Source organism: Rattus norvegicus, chromosome 7, assembly GCF_021556685.1.
Source record: "Rattus norvegicus strain SHRSP/BbbUtx chromosome 7, alternate assembly SHRSP_T2T, whole genome shotgun sequence".
NCBI classification, from domain to species: domain Eukaryota; kingdom Metazoa; phylum Chordata; class Mammalia; order Rodentia; family Muridae; genus Rattus; species Rattus norvegicus.
Genome location: NC_141540.1, coordinates 121,592,501 through 121,614,566, shown reverse-complemented (window position 1 = coordinate 121,614,566; position 22,066 = coordinate 121,592,501). Strand labels below are relative to the sequence as shown.

General features: G+C 48.0%; 1 protein-coding gene across 7 annotated transcripts in view; it reads left to right on the top strand.

Annotated features, from left to right (window-relative positions):
- Positions 1–22,066, top strand: part of Enthd1 (ENTH domain containing 1) — a 114,731-nt gene that overhangs the window by 68,915 nt on the left and 23,750 nt on the right.

Genomic DNA, 22,066 nt, shown 5'->3' with positions numbered 1-22,066 from the left:
GAGACCAGGAAAGCTTTCTGGAGGTGTTGTCCAGGATGGAGCTACAAGGGTGGACAGTGAGAAAAACCATGGCTGACCAAAGCACTGCATGTGCTGTGTGTACTGCGCGTGCTGTGTGTGCTGCGTGTGCTGTGTGTGCTGTGTCTACTGCGTGTGCTGCGTGTGCTGTGTGTGCTGCATGTGCTGTGTGTACTGTGTGTGCTGTGTGTGCTGCATGTGCTGTGTGTGCTGCGTGTGCTGTGTGTGCTGTGTGTACTGTGTGTGCTGTGTGTGCTGCATGTGCTGTGTGTGCTGCGTGTGCTGTGTGTGCTGTGTGTACTGTGTGTGCTGTGTGTGCTGCATGTGCTGTGTGTGCTGTGTGTGCTGCGTGTGCTGTGTGTGCTGTGTCTACTGCGTGTGCTGCGTGTGCTGTGTGTGCTGTGTGTGCTGTGTGCTGCGTGTGCTGCAGGCTTTGAAATGCCTTTACTTTTCATCTGCATAACAAAATTCTGAGATAACTGAGGAAAATCCACACAAAACGTTTTAATAACCTGCTTAAGGTCAAGGTCAAGATTTGGAGAGGAGAGGAGAGGAGAGGAGAGATTGCCTCGAGTGAGAGGCTGGGGGTAGAGCAGGAGGGCAGGGGTCAGGGAGAGCCGGCAGCTCTGAGGAACTGGAAGCAGCTTAGGGAGGCCTTGAGACTAAGTGGGTGGCAGGATGGGTGCCAGGTGAAGCCAGAGAGTCAAGCAGGACTCTGGATAAAGGGAGCCATAGATTAGTGTCCAAACCCTCCAGACAGGGAGAGAACACAATGACTAATCAGTGGCCATGGTGTTGGCCAGGATAACCATAAATCTGGATACTCCTGGGCAACATGGCATGGATGGTCAGTGTCTGATAAGCCACACTGAGGGTTTCTTCCATGGTGTCCAAAACAGTGTGGAGCCTTTCGGGTGCTTTAACGTAGGACAGGATACAGCCTGATGCCAGTGTTAGAAGAAGGCTCGGACATTGCAGAGCGAAGGTGGGCAGTTAGCAGGTCAGGCAGACAACGGGGTGCTCCAGGTTGCATCCTGCACTGGCATCTGCTCTCTTGGAAGAGTCACCTGTCACTGCCTCCTCCCGCATGGAAGCCAGCTTGGGCACTGTGATCTCCGGCTTTGTCCCTACCTGCCACTCCTCCTCATTTGTCTGACTCCGACCTGTCTGGGTTCATCTAGGATGCCATTTCTCGCAGGAAGCCTTCTAGGCATACAGAAGGCACAGCTTGCTCCTGCTCCTCCCCAGGCTCCAGGAGCAGGCCCTGCGTCCTCACACTAGCCCACAACTCTGGGAGCACCAGGTACTCCCTTAAATGCTTCTTGATGAGTAAGTGGCATTGAAACACCGAAGTAGAATGCAGCCACCCTTGGGGTTTTCATTCTGTGCTTTTTGCATATGCTTTAAAAGCGTCTTCAAAGAAGATCTATCACAGCTTTAAAAGGAAGATGGCCTGCGCCACACAATGGAAGTGCTTGGAGTTCAGACTGGGTTCATTTGCCTGCTGAGTTGCCTTTGAAAGCTTCAGAGAACTTTCCCATCCCTGGGTGACACTTGATTGTTGTGCTGGTTCTGTGTGAGAGGAAGGACCGCACAAGCACAGTGAATTGGAGAAAGTGTCCAGAGCACAGCGAGGGTGTGTGCCAGGGCCTTGGCCATACCCCGTATCATCCACTGAGTTCTTCCTTTCAGTCTGCTGTGAGAACCCCTGAGCTGTCCCTGCTGTGGCAGGTGCCCAGAGATGTCGCATCAGTGGTCCTGCCCCCCTGCCCACCGCAGCCACCAAACAGAACCAGTTCCTAGATGTGGGGCCAGCACTGAAGTCAGCAGGGCTAGAAGTGCTGAAAGTAGACAAGAACAGCATCACTGTATCAGCCAGAGGGACGGTGTTCATGTTGAGTAGCACAGGCCCTTCAGAGGCCGAGAGAGTCTCTTGCTAATGCTTAAGCGGTAGGCATGGTGTTTTCAAGCGGACTGTTAGTATGCAAAGGGGATAGCTGTGTTTTTTGATGTTTCAAGATAACCTTCAATCTCCTTGGTTATTCTGCGAGTTTATCCATCTTCAACGCACATCAGGTTAGGGTTTCCCTTCCTCCCCCAACCTCCCCAAGGAGGCTTGGCCCTCTGGCTCTGCAGGGGGGAAATGAATACCTGCTCCCTGGTGTCCAGGCATTTCTTCAATGTGGCCTCTGGTGAGAGGAATCTCATGCCATTGTCCTAGGATTGCCTCTGTCTGCCTGCATCCACTGACCTGGTCTAAGTTGGCAGGCCGTGAAGGTCCATTCTCTCCTCACCCCTGGTGAGGCTCTGTCAGTTACACCATCCCCTCTGCTCACTTTCCAACCCCAGATGCTGCTCCTATATCTACTGTGCAGACTCTGAGTGGCTGGTTCAGGGGCCCCCTTCCCCTCCCTTCCCTTCTACCAGTGTGAAGTTTCTTCTCGAGCACTCTGTCCTGATCTGCTGAAGAGGGCCAGTGAGGTGGGCACAGGCCTTACCTGCAAATCTGGCTGAAATCCTCTTGGCCCTGGGAGTGAAAAACAGCACAGGGCAGGGGTGGGGGTGGGGGTGCTTCTAAGCCGTGTTCACTACTGAATGCTCACTCACTGCCTAGAGCAGCAGCTAGCCAGTCGGCTGAAAGATGCTGGTCGACTCGTCCTTAAGATTGCTGAGGCTTCTGTGGCTTTGCCCTGGACAGGCTTAGGTCCAAGCCCACATCCCCACCCCTACCCCCCTTAGGCTGCTTGACCTCAGCTCAATCTGGGTTGGGAGCTCACTGCTGGGAACACTTTGCAGAAGCCACACCAGTCCACTTCCTCAGAGCCTTCTCTGCCACTAACCTGGCTTGTGTTTGATTTGTTTCTTTGTTGTATCAGTGCCAAAGGCTAAACCTAGAGCCTTGCACGTACCAGGCAAGTGTTCTACCACTAGCTACATCCCCAGCCCTGTCTGTTATTAATTGAAGACTTCCATCTGTAGACCCAGCATGCATCTGGCTGGGCGGTGGTGACTTTATACAGGTGGCCGTGCTTGGGGGATTCAGCGTTATATGGAGCTGTGGGACAGAGACCATGTGGTAATAGTTGCCCATTCTTCTGCCTTCGTGTCCCCAGTTCCTAGCACATACCGGACCCCCAGGGGTTGCTGTTGGGGTGTCTGGTGAGTGCAGAACTGATGAGAAGAGATAGAGACAGAAGCTTGAGGGTGACCAGAGGGCTAAGACAGACGGGGACTCAGAGCAGGGGTGTTCGGGCTCATCAGATCCTACTCAGCGAAACTAAATGACTTACTAATTGAGGAACTGTTTATCAGTGAGCAGCATGGTAGGAGCTACCCTCAGGCTCGCACACTAAATTAAAGCCAACACCCAGAGACTGTTCCCTTTCTGCAGACAAAAACCAGAATAGCTATCAGCTAGATATCAGTTGCAAAATAGATGTAAAGTTCCAGAAGGAAAGATTGGGAAACTAGATTTTAATTCAACCAATAGCCCCTGGATTCCTGCCGTATGTCAGGTGCTGTGCTGGGCATGGCTGTACAGCAGACCTTGCATATCCCCTGGACGCTTCCATTCTGGCTAAGGTGGTTCATGGAATGAGGAAAGCAGACCCTGAGCTTTGTAAGTCTGCGGTGCCTTGTGCAGAGGTGCCTTTCCCCAGAGCAATGGATGGGGAGTGGAATAGGACAGTGGAGAGGCACGTTCTGCTTCTTTTATTCTTCTCTCATATGTTACACTCCAACGGCAGTTTCCCCTCCTTCCCCCCCCCACACATCCCCTCTCCCCCAGATCCACTCCTCTGTTCCCATTCAATAAAAAGAGCAGGCATCCCAGGGTTTTCAACCACATGCATTACAATAAGATCAGGCACAAACCCTTGTATCAGGGAAGGACAGGGCAGTAGGAGGAAAAGGGTCCCAAGTGCAGCCAAAGAGTCAGAGACACCCCGACTCTCACAGGAACACTAAGTTGCCCAACCATAATGTGTATGCAGAGGAGCCACATGGCTAGAATGTAGCACAGGAAGTGGGTGATGTGACAAGATGATTTAATCCTCAGCCCAGGAGGCAGGGGAGTGTTCGGAGTGGAATGCTGGGAGAGCAGGAGCAGAGGGAGAGGCACCTGTGCCTATCACTGCAGCCGTGGTTGGACAGAGCCAGTGGCTGAGGAGAAAAGGAGTCAGGTATTCTAAGCTCTGTCAAGATTTCCGATGTGTGTGTGTCAGAGGGATGACAGTGATGATCTTACTTTGCAGCCTTTGGAAAGTAAGGGTGTGACAATGTCATTTACTGAGACAGAGGGGCAGCAGGGGAGGGGCTGCCTGGGGACAGCGAGTTAGTGCATCAGCCGTTCTCTGGGAGGACTGACTGTAACGGAGGCACTGGGACAACTATGCCACAATGCAGGCAGGCAGTTGTCAGGATTTCTAACTCTGCTCCCTATGGCAATTGTATGCTGTACACTTAAGAAGTCTGATCTTTCCATTACACTGAATGCAGGCCATTGCCAGACATGCCCAGCCTTTTTAATAAAATTCTTTGAGGAGAAAAACCCTAGTAGTTGACCTCTGACCTCCTTGCTGAGTACAGTTCATGTTCAAGCTGTTGCTCCATTTTTCAAGCTGGCAGTTTTAGCAAATGTGAGTGTTCCCTGGATATTCATCACGGTGCTGCTGTCTTCCACAGAGCAGAATGAGCATGCTTCAGAGCATCTGGTCAGCCTTCAGTCATTGTACTAGACACCACAGGACCAGCTCAAAGGGAAAGCCTATTTAGGATCACAGCATTGGTGGTGGCAGTCCATGGTCAGTTGGCTCTGCTGCTTCGGGGCCTGTGGTAAGAGAGCACCTTATGGTGGGAGCATGTGGAGGAACAGAATCTCTCACCCTCATGGTCAGGAAGCAAACGAGAGGAAGGGGAGGGTGAGTCCCACAGTCTTCTTCAAGGCTATGCCCCAGACACCTGAAGGTCTCCTATCAAGCTCTGCCTCTTAAAGATGCCATCACCTCTTAATAATTCCGCTCTGAGGACATGCCTTTAACATCCGGGCCTTTGTGAGACTTAGCATCTCACTGTGGCCAAGAACAAAGCTGTGTTCACAGTGAGCTTATCTCTGGTATGTGGTTTGTTTTTTCCTGTGGCAAGTGTCCATAGGTAACACAGTATCACACTGTCCCTCTCCAGAACCTCTCTAGATAAATCTAGACTCCCTTGTGTTGCTGGACCAGCACGCGGTGTGGCAATGCTATAGGCAGAGGGCTGCAGCATTTACAAACCTCGACGAGCAAAGGTGGTGGTAACGGAGCTTGACTGTGGCTCTCGCCATGGTCAGCTTTCAAGGGACTGGGGATCAGGAAGGGGCTTTGCTTCCAGGCAGGTATGGATTCAGTTACCTTAGGAAAGAAACCTCGGGGAGGAGTCCTCCATACTTAACGCCCGTTGTCAGTCCCTTGTCACTCTGCAAAGCTTAGCTACTCATAACATCTCAACCACAGAACTGTGGCAGCTCTTCGCTGATCACACCCTTACTGCCGTCCGTCTGTCTGTTGTGGAGCCTGGTCACTCCTGCCAGGACTGTTATGGTGTCTCCTTTCGTGCTCTCCCTCCATGAGCCTTACGTCTGTCTACCATCTTGTCACATACCCTTCAGAACAGCCTTCCTGGCGTCTCATGGTTCCAGCAGTGAGCACCACGCTGCTGCAGGCCTTCCCATCATTCAGGCAGATGAGCGAAGAGAGGCAAAGGTGAGAGAAGATGTTTATGCATGGTTAGGGGCCGGAGGAAAATTGTAAGGGCAAAATGAAGAGCTGAGAGCTGAGCCATGATTGGAGCGTTAGCTGCAAATGTAAGTAAATCCAAGACAGGTCCTCCCAAGGTGACTGCCTACCCCAGCATCGAAGCCAGATCTAAGCTGTGAGCCAGGAGCAAAGGTAGACACTGGACCTCAGAGTGAGTGGCACGTGTCTGTAAGCCCAGTGCTGGCAGAGAAAGGCAAGGGTGATGGGTAAGACAGGAGGATTCTGAGAAGTTGCTGGCCAACCAGTCATTCCAATGTGGCAAGCTTCTGGTTCCCTGAGAGCTCATTTTCAAAAATAAGGCGGAAAGCGATTTTTAAAAAAAGCACCTGGCATCAACTCTTGACTCCACATGTGCATGCATTGTCCAACTCCCAGGGCACGTGTGTGTACCACTCGTGCACATAAGCTCAGAATCAGTAAATGAGGAATGGCCAGAGAGATGTGAAAGTACCAGGTAAAACTTTCAGAAAGGAAATGGAAAACTCAGCAGGTCTGGCAGGGTTAGGCAACACTTAGCATCGAACCCAAGGGAGAACTCAGACTCAGCTGTGGATCTGGAAGAAGCCAGGATGCAGCAGAGGCCAAGGAGGTGGGTGAAAGTTAAGACACAATAAATAATGAATCTCAGTAGAGTCAAGGAGAGGTTATAGAAAGAGAGGCAGCACTGGAAGATGGTGGCAGACCACGTTTCTAGAGCTGTGAAAGACACAGGAAGTGCAGTGCGTCTGAAGGACGCTAAGTAACCGGGGACATTGCAGACAAAAGGAGACAAAAGACAAGAGTGTGGCTTCTAGGAAGCCAGACCTGGAGCAGCCTGTTCTGCAGCTGTTCTGGACACCGCTGCACAAGTATCGTCTGGGGCAGAGGAAATCCCTGTTCACCTAGGAAGCACAGTCATGGTTAAAGAATGAAGAGAGGAGTTTGAAATGGACAAGAGCCAAGTTACCCATAGACCCTCAGGAACATGTCACCTGACTTTCAGGAAGAAGGGGGTTAGTCCAGAAGGATGATCTGAGATACAGGAAGATGTGGTGGTGCACTTGGAAATTGATAAAGAGTTAGTAAGTCTAAACGCTGTTTACAACAATGAGGACATCTGAGAGAGCTGAGTGTCAGCTTCTGAGCAAGGAGGCCATGTGTGCCTGGAAGTGATGCTAGGTGTGCACTGTGCAAATGGAAGGCAAACAAGATTGGGTGAGGTCTTCAGGTCTAAGTGGACCAGACCCATGAATTCTCCAACATGGACACCAACAAGAACAACAGCATCTTCCGGGAGGGGAGGCCTTGCTGGAACATTTGAGATTCTCAGGAAGAACCTCCCTACAGCAGAACCCATCGTGCCTGGCATTAGGAAGAAGGCAGAAAGGCCAGGCTGCAGAACTTCCTGATTGCTGAAGGATGATTGGAGCGTGTAGCCGCAAATGTAAATAAATCTAAGGCTGGTCCTCCTTAGGTGACTGCTGACCCCAGTATCGCAGCCAGAGCTAAGCTGTGAGCTTAGATCCTCTGCCACTTAGAAGGCCGGTTAGAAAGATACTCAGCACATGCCTGTGAATCACATGATCAAAAGGTAATTAAAAACAAAATTGATATCAGTTGAAAAATAATTATAACACCTAATTTGCGCTGTTAGAATGAGAACTAATCTGTCAAGTAACCATGGAATGCAACTGCCTCAGGACCCTAAGGACCCAGAAGGAGGGTTCATATGGGAGCTTTATATACCCCCAGCCTACATATGTATATTAGGATGTTAAAATGGGACTCCTTCGGCCTATCTGATTTTGCTTTAGGTGATAATAATAAAGTAGACACCAGATGTCAAGTCTCTGTATGGAAGTTTCTTTTAAAAAATGGATGAAAGCAGACCCTAAGTCTCTTGAAACACACACCTACACACACACACACACACACACACACAGAGAGAGAGAGAGAGAGAGAGAGAGAGAGAGAGAGAGAGAGAGAGGGAGAGAGAGAGAGAGAGAGAGAGAACAGAGACTGATTACAGAGGTGCAGTGTGGTGGAAGAGGATCCAGTGAAGAGGCAGCGGGAAGGAGCTGATGTCATACTGAGTGTCATCTCCCCCAGCCCCAGCCCCACCCCCAGGCTGTTGTCATCACGATGGGTCTACTTGGAGAGCAGACACGTCTCCAGGAGATGCCTAGACTAGTGACATCTACCCCAGGCTTCAGCAGAACCCCTGACTCATGTCAGCAGTGGGTAGACTATCATTGCTTGACCCAACCTTGTGAGAGGCTTTCAAGCATGGGTTGGTGGCCCCAGGCTAGGAACCTGACTCATGCTGGATGGTTACAGTCAGGATCCACCTGGGAGAGAGGGACAAGGTGGCTTTAATGGTGAGCCTCTGTGGTCTGGTGAATGGGGCTGGCCTGTGCCCTGGAGTTGGTCAGAGCATGGACTACACCCATGTGAGTCGGGTGTGGGAGAGGGGGTACTATCATGGCTACCTTGAGTCTTATCTTGGAGGATAGAGAAAGGCACCTACATTCAGAGAGGATGGTGCCACCTACAATTAGCTTTTCAAACCCAAGCTTCAGAGTCAACTGTGACTCATGTCCTCTCATGTCACTTTTGTCTCCAAACTGGGGATACATCTAGAGTCATATCACTGCTGACATCTGATCCTGTCACCACCATGATCTCTGAGAGTTACTGTAGCAGCCTTGTGAGCTGGCTTCTCCCTATAACCTTTCTTCTCCTTCTCTTTTTCCTACTTAGTCACCCTGCTACAGCTCTCTTAGGTCATCGGTATCCCTAGAACGTGTCAAGCATTTGTAGGGACTTTTTTCTCTCTCTAGAACATTCTAGACTCCTCTAGCACTCATGCTCAACCTTGGCGGAGTTCCCTCTGATCATCCTACATGAAATAGTAACATGGTCCCCACCAGCCTGCTCACTCTCTGGCTCTGCCCCTGAATGGCTTTATTTTCCTCCACAGGATTTATCACTGTCTGACTAGCTAAATATAAATCCTTGTTTAATTATTCATTCCCCTCCCCCACCGTGTAATCTAAGTTCTGGGGGGCGGGGTACAGGCTGAAGCCTGTACATCCTTTTGTGCACTGTCATATTTTTAGTACCTAGAATAGTGTGTGACACACCACCTAATAAATATCATTTGAATGAGTGAGTGTATAAAACGAAAGGAGCAGAAGGGCTGGGTGGGGCTCGTCAATCTTAAATGCCACAGAAATGTCCTGAGACAGGACTGAAAATTTTCCACTGGATTCAGCAATGGACAGGCCAGTGCTGGCCACCCAGGGGCAGCTCCAGGAGAGGAGAGGAGAGCCTTGCTGCAGTGTTATGAGGAGCCAAACAGCAACGGAAGAAGTGGATTTAATGCAAAAAAACGTATTGTTGCCAGTTGTTTGGGTGAGTGGAGCAAGAGAAAGGAAAACTGAAATGGCAGACGGGGCCTAGGAGAAATATTTAAAGTAGAAGTGACTAGCTGAAAAGAGAGAACCCTCATGTGATCCAGCAGCCACACCTCTGGGAACCTTTTCAAAAGAAGTGAGATCACTGTATGTGGAAGAGATGGCCTCCCATATCCACTGCAGTCCAGATGTAGATGTAATCAAAGTGTCCATCGTGGAGGGGTGGACACAGAAAGTGTGGCCCGTGTGCACAATGGAATGCTCTTGGCTTCACAGAAGAAGGAGATCTTGTCCCCAGCAGCAGGGTGGATGAACTTGTGTTGCTTCGTCGAAAAGGCCAGGCACCACAGAGTAAACCACACATGATTCCACACACACATGGAGTCTTCCAAAGCAGAAGGAATTGAGAAGCAGAGGGTAGAGAGGCAGTTCCTGGGGTGTGGAAATGTTGGTCAGAAGTAATGACATGCCACTGGGAGGAGGCGGCCCTGAAGACCTACTGTGCAGCATGGAGTCTGTGTAAATAACAATGTAACGTTTGACAGTTTCTAAGGGAGGAGAGCTTAAACACCTACCGAATGATTAGTGCCTGAGGTGGTAGACATTTAATTAGCTTCATTTAACTTCACATCGTATCTCTAGACCAAAAATCACATGGTATAATGTAGACATTCGCAGTTCCTGTGTTAGCTTTATAAGCATGGATGTGCTGGTATGGGAGGGTGGAGTACATCTGTGGACCAGGGCGCAGCTGATACAGAGCTGAAGACCAGAAGAAATGCTGACCCGAGTGAGCCTTGGCAACAGCCACAGGACAAGGAGTGAGCTGAGAGGACGGCCTGACCCTCCAAGATGAGGCTGACGGGAGGATTGGGCACAGCCCAGTGCAGGTCAGCTGGTTAGCATTCCGGGATGTCAGGGCAGCTCAGTTTAAGGTCTGTCTTTCCCTGTGCTCAGAGAAGATCAACTGCTAAAAAGTAAGCGGGACAGGTCGTGTTGACAGAGGTGTCTGAAGACAGCAGTGAGGGTTTGGGATTGTGTGTGAGGGGAGCTAGAAGACCAGCCAAAGGCCAGGTCTCTCCTGATCCTCCATTTGACACAGACAATGAGGTTACAGTGGTTTGCATCTTCCAGCCGGAACTCCAGGTGCGAGGTAGTCTACAAAGGGTTAAAGTCAGGAGGCGCAGAGATGGAGGAAGAGGTCTCAGGCCTGGGACCGCAGCAAGGGAACCACAGTAGAAGGCAAGGCCTAGTCAGCTCTAACTGTCAGCATGACACAGCCTGGAGTCACCCGAGAAGGAAACCTCAGTTGAGGAATTCGCCTAGGTCACACTGACCCCTGGGCATGTCTGCGGGGGGCTTGTCCTTGATTGGCTTAATTGATGCAAGTGGGCCCAGCCCACTGTGGGCAGATGTCATGAGTGTCATTAGAAAGTCAGCAGTGAGCCGGGAAGCAGCATTCTCCCTAGTTCACGCTTCATACTTTGGCTTGTGTTCCTGCCTGGACCTCCCTCAGCGATGGACGGGGATGTAGAAGTGTAAGCCAAAATAAATCCTTTCCTCCACTATGAAGCTAGAGCAGACTCTCAAGGTCACCTTAAAGGACTCTCAGATTCACTCCACTAGAGGGAGAACTTGGGGAGGAGCTGTCACAGGGCCATACTAGCCAGAGCAGCTACCATCAGCAGAGGGACAATGTCAGTGACCAGGAGAGAAAGAGACAGACACCACCATCACTTGTGTGCTTTCTCTGTTCTGACACCCTTGGACAGAACAACAGGGACAATAAGAGGTCACACAGATCTCAAGATGAGTGGGGAAAGAAGGCATAGAGGAGAGGGCACAGGAGCATGTGGGACATGCACAGAGGCCACGGGGCTGGAGGAGCCAGGCTTCAGTCAGAGCGATGCTGGGCCCACTCTCGGCGCTCAGCCCCGCTGCTGGATTTCTCCCCATTGATCTCTGCACCTGTCTTTCAGCTCCTACTTCCTGACATCCACTGACTCATTAAAAATCCTTCCAGTTTTAAAAGAGTTTTAGGTATTCTATTTGGATTCTTTACTGAATAATCTACTTCCTCTCAGTTTTACAATCTCTTACTCTCCACTCATCTTTCTGAAAGATTTTTCTCTTCTCAGCCGGTATCTCTGGTGTTTCGTCTCCATGCTTAACAATCGCAGTGTCTGAGGTGTTTTCTGGGCTGTGCTTCCTCTGTACACATTCTATCTGCAAAGTGCTATTTCGTGAATGAAAATATGTAGAGGGTGCTGCATCGAGAGAGAATAAGCAAAACAGATAAGCCACGGAACAGCGCTGCAAGCCATTCAAGAAAGATGTGAGCAGACAGCTGTAGGAACGAGATCCTGCAGCAGTCTGTCTAGGGAAGGGGCTGGTTCATATCGTCTCTGGAAGTCAGTAAGGTGGTCCCAGACGGACATTCTCTCAGGATAATGTCGATGGCTTTAATGGGAGCCTCCTTGGCTTAGTTTGAATAAGAGTGCAGTCGTGGTTCTTAAGAACTAACGTCTCTTCTTCATTCACAGGGTAAATGGTATTTAAAGACTGGTTGCTATGCTATAAACCTACCCAAGATTTTTTGCTTGCCGTTGAAGTAAAAAAGCTAATTCTTGAGATGCATGCCTAACTGGGAAAAGGTTGGAGAGTTACCGTTCTGTGTCTTATCACGGTCATCCAGAGTGCGCCCTGCTCTGCATCTCAGAAGTCACCCCTGAGGACCTGTGGGCACAGGCCACACACGGTACCTGAAGTCTACCAGAGCAGGGCTTGTACACGGTCTCATCACTTCCAGGGAGAGCCATGGCCAGGGCTGTGTGTTCACTGCCTCAGCTGGCGCCTAATGACTGCTCTCTGTACCTGGGAGTGTTTCCCTTGGGCAGGCACAGTTTAAAGTATTTTGTAGTCTAAAATAATTTAATTCTGACTAGAATTAAACCTCTGACCCAATTTAGTGTGAATTTTCCCTCTTCTGGAGTCACCGTTTGTCACTGTCAGTCTTCCTTGCGGTCACTGTCGTGTACCTGCTTATCTCCTGGGCTGGGGGGCGCCTGCAGCATAGGGTGACCTTTACGTGGCATATATCAGCTTTCATTTCTCCGGAGCCTTAGACACGGACTGTGAGACGGGCTGGCCTTGATCACCAGCCTCACAGAGGCCTTCATCCTCCTTTCTACATCTGCGGTCCAGTGAAGGAACGAGTGATGCTTTTATTACCAGTGAACCTCAGCTCTACATAAACCTGGTAGTGAGCACTGCGAGCCCTTTTTATCATCCGCTCACCACACTCTGTTCTCCAGGCATGGAAGCTGTTACCACCCCACTCGGAGCTTCTCAGAAGTCTTTTTCTGTGTGTCCTGCTCTCGGTCTCCTTGTCAGGGCAGGGCCACCACGCCAGGCTTATTCTGAAAGAAGCAGCCTGTGAAGACATCTGTGCGTCTCAGGACTACAGTGTCCACCATGTTTGTTCCTTCACACTTGGTTTAATTGTAGCTGTTGGATGGGGTCATGCAGCTTTTCCACACTCAGCACAGACCCTAAGGAGCCACTAGCTATTCCAGTATAGAATTGTTTAGGATTTTGCGCATGCACCACAAGGAAAAAACCCACTAAGATTATTTTCGTATCATGCATATGATTTAACATTTACATTCAATATCCATTTTAGGTTAATAGCTTGCCTATTTTAAACCCATATATTAGTAAGCAGTTTACATCACTCCTGTGTTAATAATTTGTAACTGTGGCCTCTTAGCAAAACGACCTCATTATTATCTTCACATCCTGTTTCCTCTGATTAACTTAATTACCAAAAGGGGAAAAATCCTTCAGTTACGCCTTTTTAAACTACAGAAAGCTGTATCTTGGCATCCATCTTCAGTCATGTCTGCCAGCGCTCTCCTTTGTAGCTGTAATTGGATCCTATGCGTCAGACCAACAAGAGAGCGGAGCACAGAGCTGGCTCTGTTGGACTAGAACGCCCATTATTAGATTTATAATAACAAATACATAATAACACGCAATGATTATAGTCCCTAGAAAAAACCCGCAGAACTACTGAAAAATGAAAAGGGGCGTCAGCGGGGGTTGGGGGTGTTCCTGTCTGTCAGCAAGTCTCTTCACTCGGAACCAACCTGAAGGCTCTGTCAGGATGATCCCACACTGGCCAAACTCAACTGGTAAAGCCCTGCCTGACCCAATCAGGCTGGTCTCTTTGAAAGGCACAGAGGCGTGTTGCTGGGTTTGGTATTTTGCTATGTTCACGTTGGTCTATAAGGATTCAGCCTGGTGTCCTCCACAGAGAACGCGCTGTCCTGAAGGATAAGCATCATTCCTAAGGTGACCGCCTCTCAGGGCCCCCTTTTGTAGTAATCAGGTATAATGGCAGGTGACGAAGGCAGGCCGGTGCCGTCTCATGATTAATACTAAACCTCCTATTGAGGAATCAGCTGGAGAGATGCTGGAGAGAAGGCTCTGACATTCAGCTTTAAATTGAAAGAAAATGAGAAACCAGATAAAGCCAGGCAACCAAATTAATTCACTCAGAACCCCTCCCCGCCTTTTCAGTGGAACTCACAGAAATTCTCTCCTGGAAAAAATTGGGAAGCCTTCTGGAACAATCACATAGTTGTGTTCAAATATAGAAAGGCAGGACCAGCGCTCTACCCCAGCAGAGCCCTCTCGGTTTTGAGAGCTTTAGGAAAAAAAGTCACTGAATGCTGTCCATTCTTCATGAATTCAGCAGTCATCTCCCCAAGCCTTCTTCCCAGGAGATGATGAACAGGCTCAGACACAGAGGAACCGGCTTGATCCTGCTCACATGCCCTCTATCTTATGGCTAAACAGTGATGCTGAGGTAAAACTGAGGTATGAGGCAGTTACGGACACACACACATATCCGGGGCATAGGATTGTTGGTAAAGGAAAATCCAGTACAGCTGAATCAACCAACTTCCTTTGTCCCTCCCTCGGTTCTCCAAGGCAACAGGATATTGAATTCATGAGTTTGGCATGTAATCCCTGCCTTTGAATCCCGTGTGATCCTGAATAAGGCCCTGGATATCTCAGTGTCCCGGGTCATGTGTATGAAGGACTGCATCAGGATATCTTCCTTCCTTCCCCTGGCTCTGCAGATGATTTGTTAGTGACCAGATCATTGGGACAGCAGTGACAATCAGACACTCCTCCAGTTCAATAGGGTTTACACTCCGAGGGGTGTCATTATACTGGAGGTGACAGATCTGTACACAAGGAATTAGAGGGAGTTAGAAACAACACATTTGTTTAGTGCTGTGATCCCTGAGCTTAGGATGCTGCCTGACACATCCTCATACTTAATACGTGTTTGTCAAACAAATGGATACATTTGAAATAATGAGATTGGCTAAAGAAAAGTCAGTATTCATACAGCGCTCATTATGCAATAATGAGTAAGGCAAACAGATTCATTTTAACTTGGAAAGTTAAAAAAAATTTAACAAGTAAGAAATTGGATTGGGCCTTGAAGAATTAAATCATCTTTGTTAGAGTGGGAAAGAATCCTGCAGGCTGAGGCACGCTCACACGCAAAGGCCTGGGCCCATCTAAGGGATGCCAACCTGGAAAGTGGTGATCCTTAGCCAGGGTGGAGGCTTCGCACTGGGAGGTCGTGGAATGCAAGGACAGGAAAGCACCACTGTTTGCCACTGCTGAGCCACCATTTTACAAGGGTAGGGATGCACATGCAGAGCCGGAGACCAGTCACACTGGTGCGCTGTATGGCATGGACAAGCAGGCAGATGGGAAGAGCCAGAGACTGTGGTCTAAGGGATATCGAGGGCTATGTCGGCAGAGGTAAAGTAGAGATCAAGGACAGGAAGTTGGCGTGGGAAGCAGCAGAGCTCAGCAGAGACCAGGGTTAAAACGTGAACGGACTGCGGACAGACCACCCTAGTTCTAGCAAGGCCAGCAGCAGTGATGCCTTACTGTGGTCAGAAAAAGCAAAGTGTCAAAATACACTGGCAACATTTCAGAGGGAAAGCGGGCTGGGGAAGACGACCGGAAGGCTGCCTGGAGAATAGGAGGAGAGCAAAGTCCCTTCAGGTGACTAAGGAACAAGCTTCTGAAAGTGCCCCGCGATGTCTGTTTCCTTCCTCCCAACTCCTGCATATCAGGCAAGAGGTCCACAGGCCTGGCCTTCTCCTGCCTTTCTGGATGTAGCCCCTCCCCTCTCCGCCTCACACTAATAACTGTTAACACCGAATAGCTTGTGGCTGCCCTGCTGATGGGACATGGATGCTGTTACAGCCTCCTTTCTTTGCTGAAGTTCCGTTTACTCGGGCACTCTCCCATCTTCCGCTCGGCTCTGACTTTTACTGTGTTTGTATTGCTGGATGCTTGGCCTACTTAGTGTCCCTCCAGAGTCCTACTCCAGCCCACAGTAAATAGCAGGTATCAATTAGCTGGCCCTCTCTCCCTCCATTGCTCACTCCTGCCTTTCCCCGTTCCTGCCTCGTTATTTTTCATGGTACGTGCTATCAGACACAGCTCTCCTTACAGTAGACCAACACTCGGCCCTTGAGCTGAATCCCAGCCCCCAAAGTGTTGCTCGAGTGAGCATTCCTGATTTTCAGTTTCACATACAGCATGTTTTGATGGCCCATGAAGCTGACATCAGGGAGAGGCACACTAGGGACTAGTTAAATTTAACAGACCTTTGGGTTTCTTCTCTGTGCAAAAGCATCCTGTAGGCTGTGAGGTCAGAACACAGGAACTTCATATATGATCAGCACTATATTGTATGTAATTAAATAAAACAATGAGTTCACAGAGGCACACTGTCATTTCAGAAAAGGCAAGGATTAGGGTGAAGGGTTGCCTGTGGAAATAGCTTCTAGAAGCAGTAATTGTTTGGGGTGGGTCTTGTGGTGTTGGTAGGGCTTGAATCAGTAAAGCAGGAGGGTTAGCTGGTGAGTGAAAGAGACACTGGGAGCAGGAGTCGAGTCAGCCTGAGAACGCAGCACAGGGCCTGGCTACAGGTTGTTTTTGGGTATGTGGCAGGCAAGCCATGGAGAGCCAAACTCATGGGATGCGGAGTTGGTCACTGGCATAGGAGGGGACTTCCAGATACAAACTATAAATAACTAAAGAAGTGGTTATAGAGAATTAAGTTAGCATAGAAGGGGAGGGAATGTAGAATTGGGCTGATTTACTGTAGCATCTTCAGAACACTTCCACCTTCTGTTCAAGCAAATGTTCTTCTTTTTAAGATAGTGTGCTGTACATTTGAAATCTTTTATTTCAAGCATCCTACTGACTGAGCTGTTTCCCCAGACATCAACTGGACTCTTGTATATCAAAGTGTTCAGTCCACTGACTACATTACCAGGTTGGGGCTGAGGCTAGGGCTCAGTAGAAGAGTGCTTGCCTAACATAGATGAGACCCTAAGTTCAATTCCCAACATAGTTAAAAACAAACAAGCTACTAGTTTAATAAAAGTTCAAGCAGCCAGTTTGCAGTTTTCTTTCTAGATTACCAGGAAAGGGGTGGATAAAAATAGAAGGACTTTGCTCTATTTAGTTGTTTTGTTGAATTTTAAAATATTTATTTATTTACTTTGGTTCTTTGAGGTAGGGTGTCATGTAGCCCAGTTCAAGGTTGGCCTTGAACTCTTGATTTTCCTGCCTCCAAATCCTAGATGCCTGACAGGGCTTGCATCATGAGCCTCTACACCCTGCCATTTCATTGAATTCTTAAGCATGTGTTTAATTTTTAGCTTTCGTACTAAGTATTAACATGGCATCTAGAGTCTCTACCCATGCCAATGCTGGTGTTTGGGTTGAATGTTCTTAAGATATCTTCAAAGCATTGCCATTCTGGGCTGATTTACATACCACTGCATTTGAAAATAATTTCATTACATAAAGAGCAAAATATTTTCCCAAATACAATAGAGTGTCAAGGGAAATATTTAAATAAAATCCCCTTTAAGGAGTACTTTAAAGCAAATATAGTAACATATACATACTTTCTGAAATACCATGACTCTGGTTTCCTGCTAGGATATATTAGTACTTCTAACAAAACCTTTTACCAACTAAATATAACTGGGTCATATGCTAATTAGTAATATTTCAGAAGAGGTTATTTTCATCCACCAATTTTCTGTTTCCTTTCGTTATTATGAAGTTGTTAAACTGTGTTAAATTTAGAAAACAGAAGCATTACCTTCTTATTGGTTCTTGGGTCTGGGTTTTTTCTTCCATTGCAAAGACATTGATTGAGTACATCCTGCAGGACTGGCACTGCTGGATGCTGGGACACAGAGACAATTCAGGGTGCTGGAGTCCAGCTGGGCCGGGGCTTGAATGAAGGAGTGCACTGCTTCAGTTGCTCATCAGGCGCCATCAGTCTTTGGTAGTGGAGGGCAAAGTAAGACAAGGTCAAGACAGAAAGGCCAGGGCAGGCATTGAAGAGACAGTGGTGCTTGCGTTGAATTTTCAAAGATAGAAGAAGCCAGACATTGCAGTAGAAGGCTGGAATCACAGCACTCAAGAGACAGGGGCAGGAGGATCTTGAATTCTAGGTCATCCTCAACTAGAGTCAGACATTGTCTCAAACCCTCCAAAAGTAAAGCAACATAAATAAATCTCTCTCTCAATCTCTCTCTCTAAATATATATGTGTGTGTGTGTGTGTGTGTGTGTGTGTGTGTGTGTGTATGCACACATATATATCCATATACATATATCCATATCAATACAGATTATATAATACAGATTATATACTATAACAATACTATATAATATTATATATTAATATATAGCATATATTTACCTTTTAAAGCAGAATGTGACTGGATACTATATTTCCACTCATGAGCCTTGTTGAATTAGTAGACTTAGGAAAGCTTAGGATTTTGTTCCTGGCACTTTGCTTTGGAAAACAAGCCTTGTGGGAAATTCCTGTCAAGTTGTTTCAGCTTGTATTCTTACTCCTAAGACTAGAATACATAGAATTAATTACAGAGTATGAAAAACTTTTTAAAAATGGATTCTAGAAGTTGACGCTTAAGGCATCTTAACAATTTTTCCTTTTAGTTGAGAAGCTATGTCTCCAAACACTTAAGAGACAGGTGATTTGGTCTACTAACGAATCTAGCTGGACAGCTTAGTTCAGATCACAAAGTTAACAATGGGTTACATTAACCTTAAAACAAACTTTCCACCAGCCTGTTGAAACAAGCTTACACTCTCAGGGTATAAAAAGCAGAAGGGAAGTTGATCTTCCCTTAGTTTTCATGCCACACAGATACTTTAAAATGTTACAAAAATCCTTGAAAATGTGTCACCAGAAGGAATGGAGGGTATTGAGCATGGCTCTCTGCTGACTCAGTCTACCTCTCCTATGTCCCATGTGTCCTCGTCTCTTCCGAGGGCGGGCATCCCTTCAGCTCCAGCAGCACTGGCCTCATCCAAAGTGGGGTCATCTTCATCAGTCCCCAGACCACGCTTGATCACCCTGGAGATCCTGGTCACTTGTGTCTAGGGATCTTCCAGAGTGAAGCCAGACGTCAGGAGCGCAGCTCGTACAGAAAGACGACCTGAGATCCTTCACAAACCTGCCATTTTGTCAGCCTGCGCCTTAAGGTTTCAATGATGGAGCTGCCCTGTCAGGGTTCATCTCCAGGTGTTTCCACGTTGCCCTGTCGCCCAGCGTGGAGTCCTCTGAGGGCTTGGGCTTTCTCGATTCTCTAGTGTCTGTTGTTCACCCACATGTACTGTGATGACACCACCAGTTGCTTTGATCCTTTCAACTTTCCCCTCCAGGATGTCTTCATGATGTCAGAGATTCTTCAAACTTTGTCTTTTTCTCTTCTTCTTTTCTCTTTCTCTTCTTAATCTTCTGCAAGTTCCAGTCCTCCTTTGGGAACTGACTATGGTCTTGCCCTTGCCCTAGGCTGTGCCTACAGTACTCATCGGTGGGCTCAGTCACGTGCATCGCTTCTATGCCACGGCGTCAGAGACAGTCCACGAAAGCCACGTTAGCTACCTGGTCCTTGGTCTCGGCTGTGATAAAATGGATGCACTTCTGGTTCTCCGTTGTTCTGGTGCAGCTGTCCTGAGAGAAAGCACCGCTTCCCCAGAAGCAGATGTGCAGCCCCATGACAGCTCTGATAGCTTCGTCGATTTTGAGTCTAAATGAATTGTGAGCTTTACAGTTTTGAGAACTGCTCGCAAAGCTTTTTGTGCTTCTCTTCATCTCCTGCCAGTCCAGTGAAGAGTTCTGATTCTTGATCAAATCCTTTCTGATAACTTTCAAATTTTTGCTTTGCTGCAACATTTCCTGGGCAAGATGTAGGGGGAGATCCTTGGAACCCACCACTGTTCTAATGAAATTTGGATACTCAGGGACTAACTCCTCAGTTTCCCATGATGAAAACTGTGTATGTACAACTTGGCGGCCTTTTCCTTTCTGTTTTCAAACAGATGAAAAGGAATGTGTCTTGGGACAAGAGAAGGGCTGGGGATTCCAGCTGCCCTTCAGCAGACAATGCTGTTCCACATGTTCTTCCCAACCATTGCGTGAGCTCTTGTAGAACTCACCATATTCTTCCTCAGGGTGTCAGTGCAAACAGGCTTTGTTTCACTTAGCTCTTGGTCAATGCACTTTTCCTTAATCTTCTTCTCATCACGACCCTCTTCTCCTTTTTCATCAGAACATTGTATCTTCTTAGTCTTTCTCTTCTCTTCACCTCCTTTTCTTCAGCCTCATCATCACTGACTTCCTCCTCTCATTTCTTCTCCACAGAGAATTAATGGGGTAGTGAATAAACCGGGAATGTTTCCTCATGATCTCCTCTATTCTCCTCTCCTCCAGACACTTGGGCTTGGTTTTCTTTTACATGTAAGGTAACCTCTGTTCCATGGCCCATTGGTTCGCTGTGTCGGTCTTCACTCTGTTTTGTTTTTTTTTTTTAAACATTTTTTTTTTCGGAGCTGGGGACCGAACCCAGGGCCTTGCGCTTCCTAGGTAAGCGCTCTACCACTGAGCTAAATCCCCAGCCCCCGATCTTCACTCTGAATGATGTCCCCGCTGAGGCTTCCCAGGCATCCTGCCCATCGCCATCCTGCTTGGCGATCACAGCCACTTTCTCAGCAACAAAACAGGCAGAGTAAAAGACAATACCAAACTGGCCAGGCATCGAGACATCTGCTCCAGCCTGCAAGGCCTCCATGATGGCTTTGGTGCTAGACTCGCAATAGTGCCAAGGTTATTGATCAAGTTGCCTGGGTCATCCCAGTTCCAGTATCCGTAATAGCGAGGGTTTGGTCTTGTTTGCTGGGGATGAGATTAACATGCAGGTCCTTCCCAGAATGATAACCAGGATCTGTCAAACTTTCATCACTAATCTTAGCCAGAGCACCTGATGAATTTGAAATGAACTCCCTCAGAAAAATCTTTGTTCAAATAGAAAGCATTGATGATCAAGGACACTAACTGGAAAAATTTTGCCTTAAAGGGAAAAGTCTTAACCTTTTCCTCCTCCATTGGTTAGTCTTGGGTCTGGGTTTATTAATCCCTCTGGTTGAGAGTAAGGCCACTACCACAATTAAAGCCAAATTTGATGCAAGCTTCAATTAAACACTAGCCAGGAGGATGGAATCTGGCCAGGTTCAAATTTGGGTTCCACAGAAATGGCCATGGGTCATGTTTTGCAGGGCCTTAAAAAAGGCAAAACCACCACAGGGCCACCGTATTTCCCATCAGGTCCAATCAGGGGCAAGCATATATCCTGAGACACTTCCTGCCTGTGTCCCTCCCACCTACATCCTACCAAGGGCAAGTGTACACCCTGACATATTTCCTGCCCATGCACCTCCCTCCCACATGTGATCAAGCACATCCTGTGCTGATGGGTCAGCACACTTGTTTGGGGGTGGGGAGCATAAACAGGAGCCTTTAGCATTTAGCTCTGGTTCTGTGTGGTCTCCCAGGGTTCTAGGGGGTCTTTCCTGAGTGACCACACAGGAGCCATGACCTGCTGCACAATGGCAGTGAAGCAACTAATAAAAGGTTCTGGGATTTTCTAATTTTAGGTAAATGCCAGAAGCTCTTCTCCAGTCTCTGAAGGTGCTGAGGGACCATGTGTTCATTCTGACAACATACTGTACTTCGTGATGTATAGAATCACCTAATGGTGAACTCGGTGCCTCTTTCTCCCTGGTAGAAGTGCCAGAGAATGCACACGTGCCCTCCCACTATGTTATGGTTCTAATTTCATCAATCTCTTAAGAAACAATTTTATTCCTTTCCATAGCCAAGTTAGGATGAGACTCTGAGAACAGTCCCTCACGTCGTGGGCTGGGATCCAGTCCCATCTAGAAATTCAGTCTAGACCCCAGATATGTGCGGTCAGGCAGAGGTCACGACCCAGGTCCATCTGCACTTTTGGTTCTTTACTCTGCCTCAGCCGCTTCTGTTCATGATGCCAGGTCTGTCCCGGGCTCCCATGGTGCCGTTGTGTGTTAGTGTCTACTGACAGAATGGACAGAGCGTGCACATTGTAGGAACTGTCAGAGCAGCTCTGGAAGAGAGCCTGTTGTCCTTACACAGACAAAAGATTCATTGAAAGGTTGCTGCCCCGTGAAGTGCTTCAGATGTACCTCCTGGGAGAGATGAAGGTTTCATAAGGATAGGAAGATGCATATTTTGTCTAGTTTATCTTGTAAAGGATGAAGGTTTGAAAGTACCAAAAATATAGTGGCTCAGAGGCAGATCAGTGGGTGACGGGAGAAATACTTAAAGGGAAATATTTGAAATTTTCTGTGCCTTGTGTTTTAGTCCCACTGAGAGAGGGAGAGA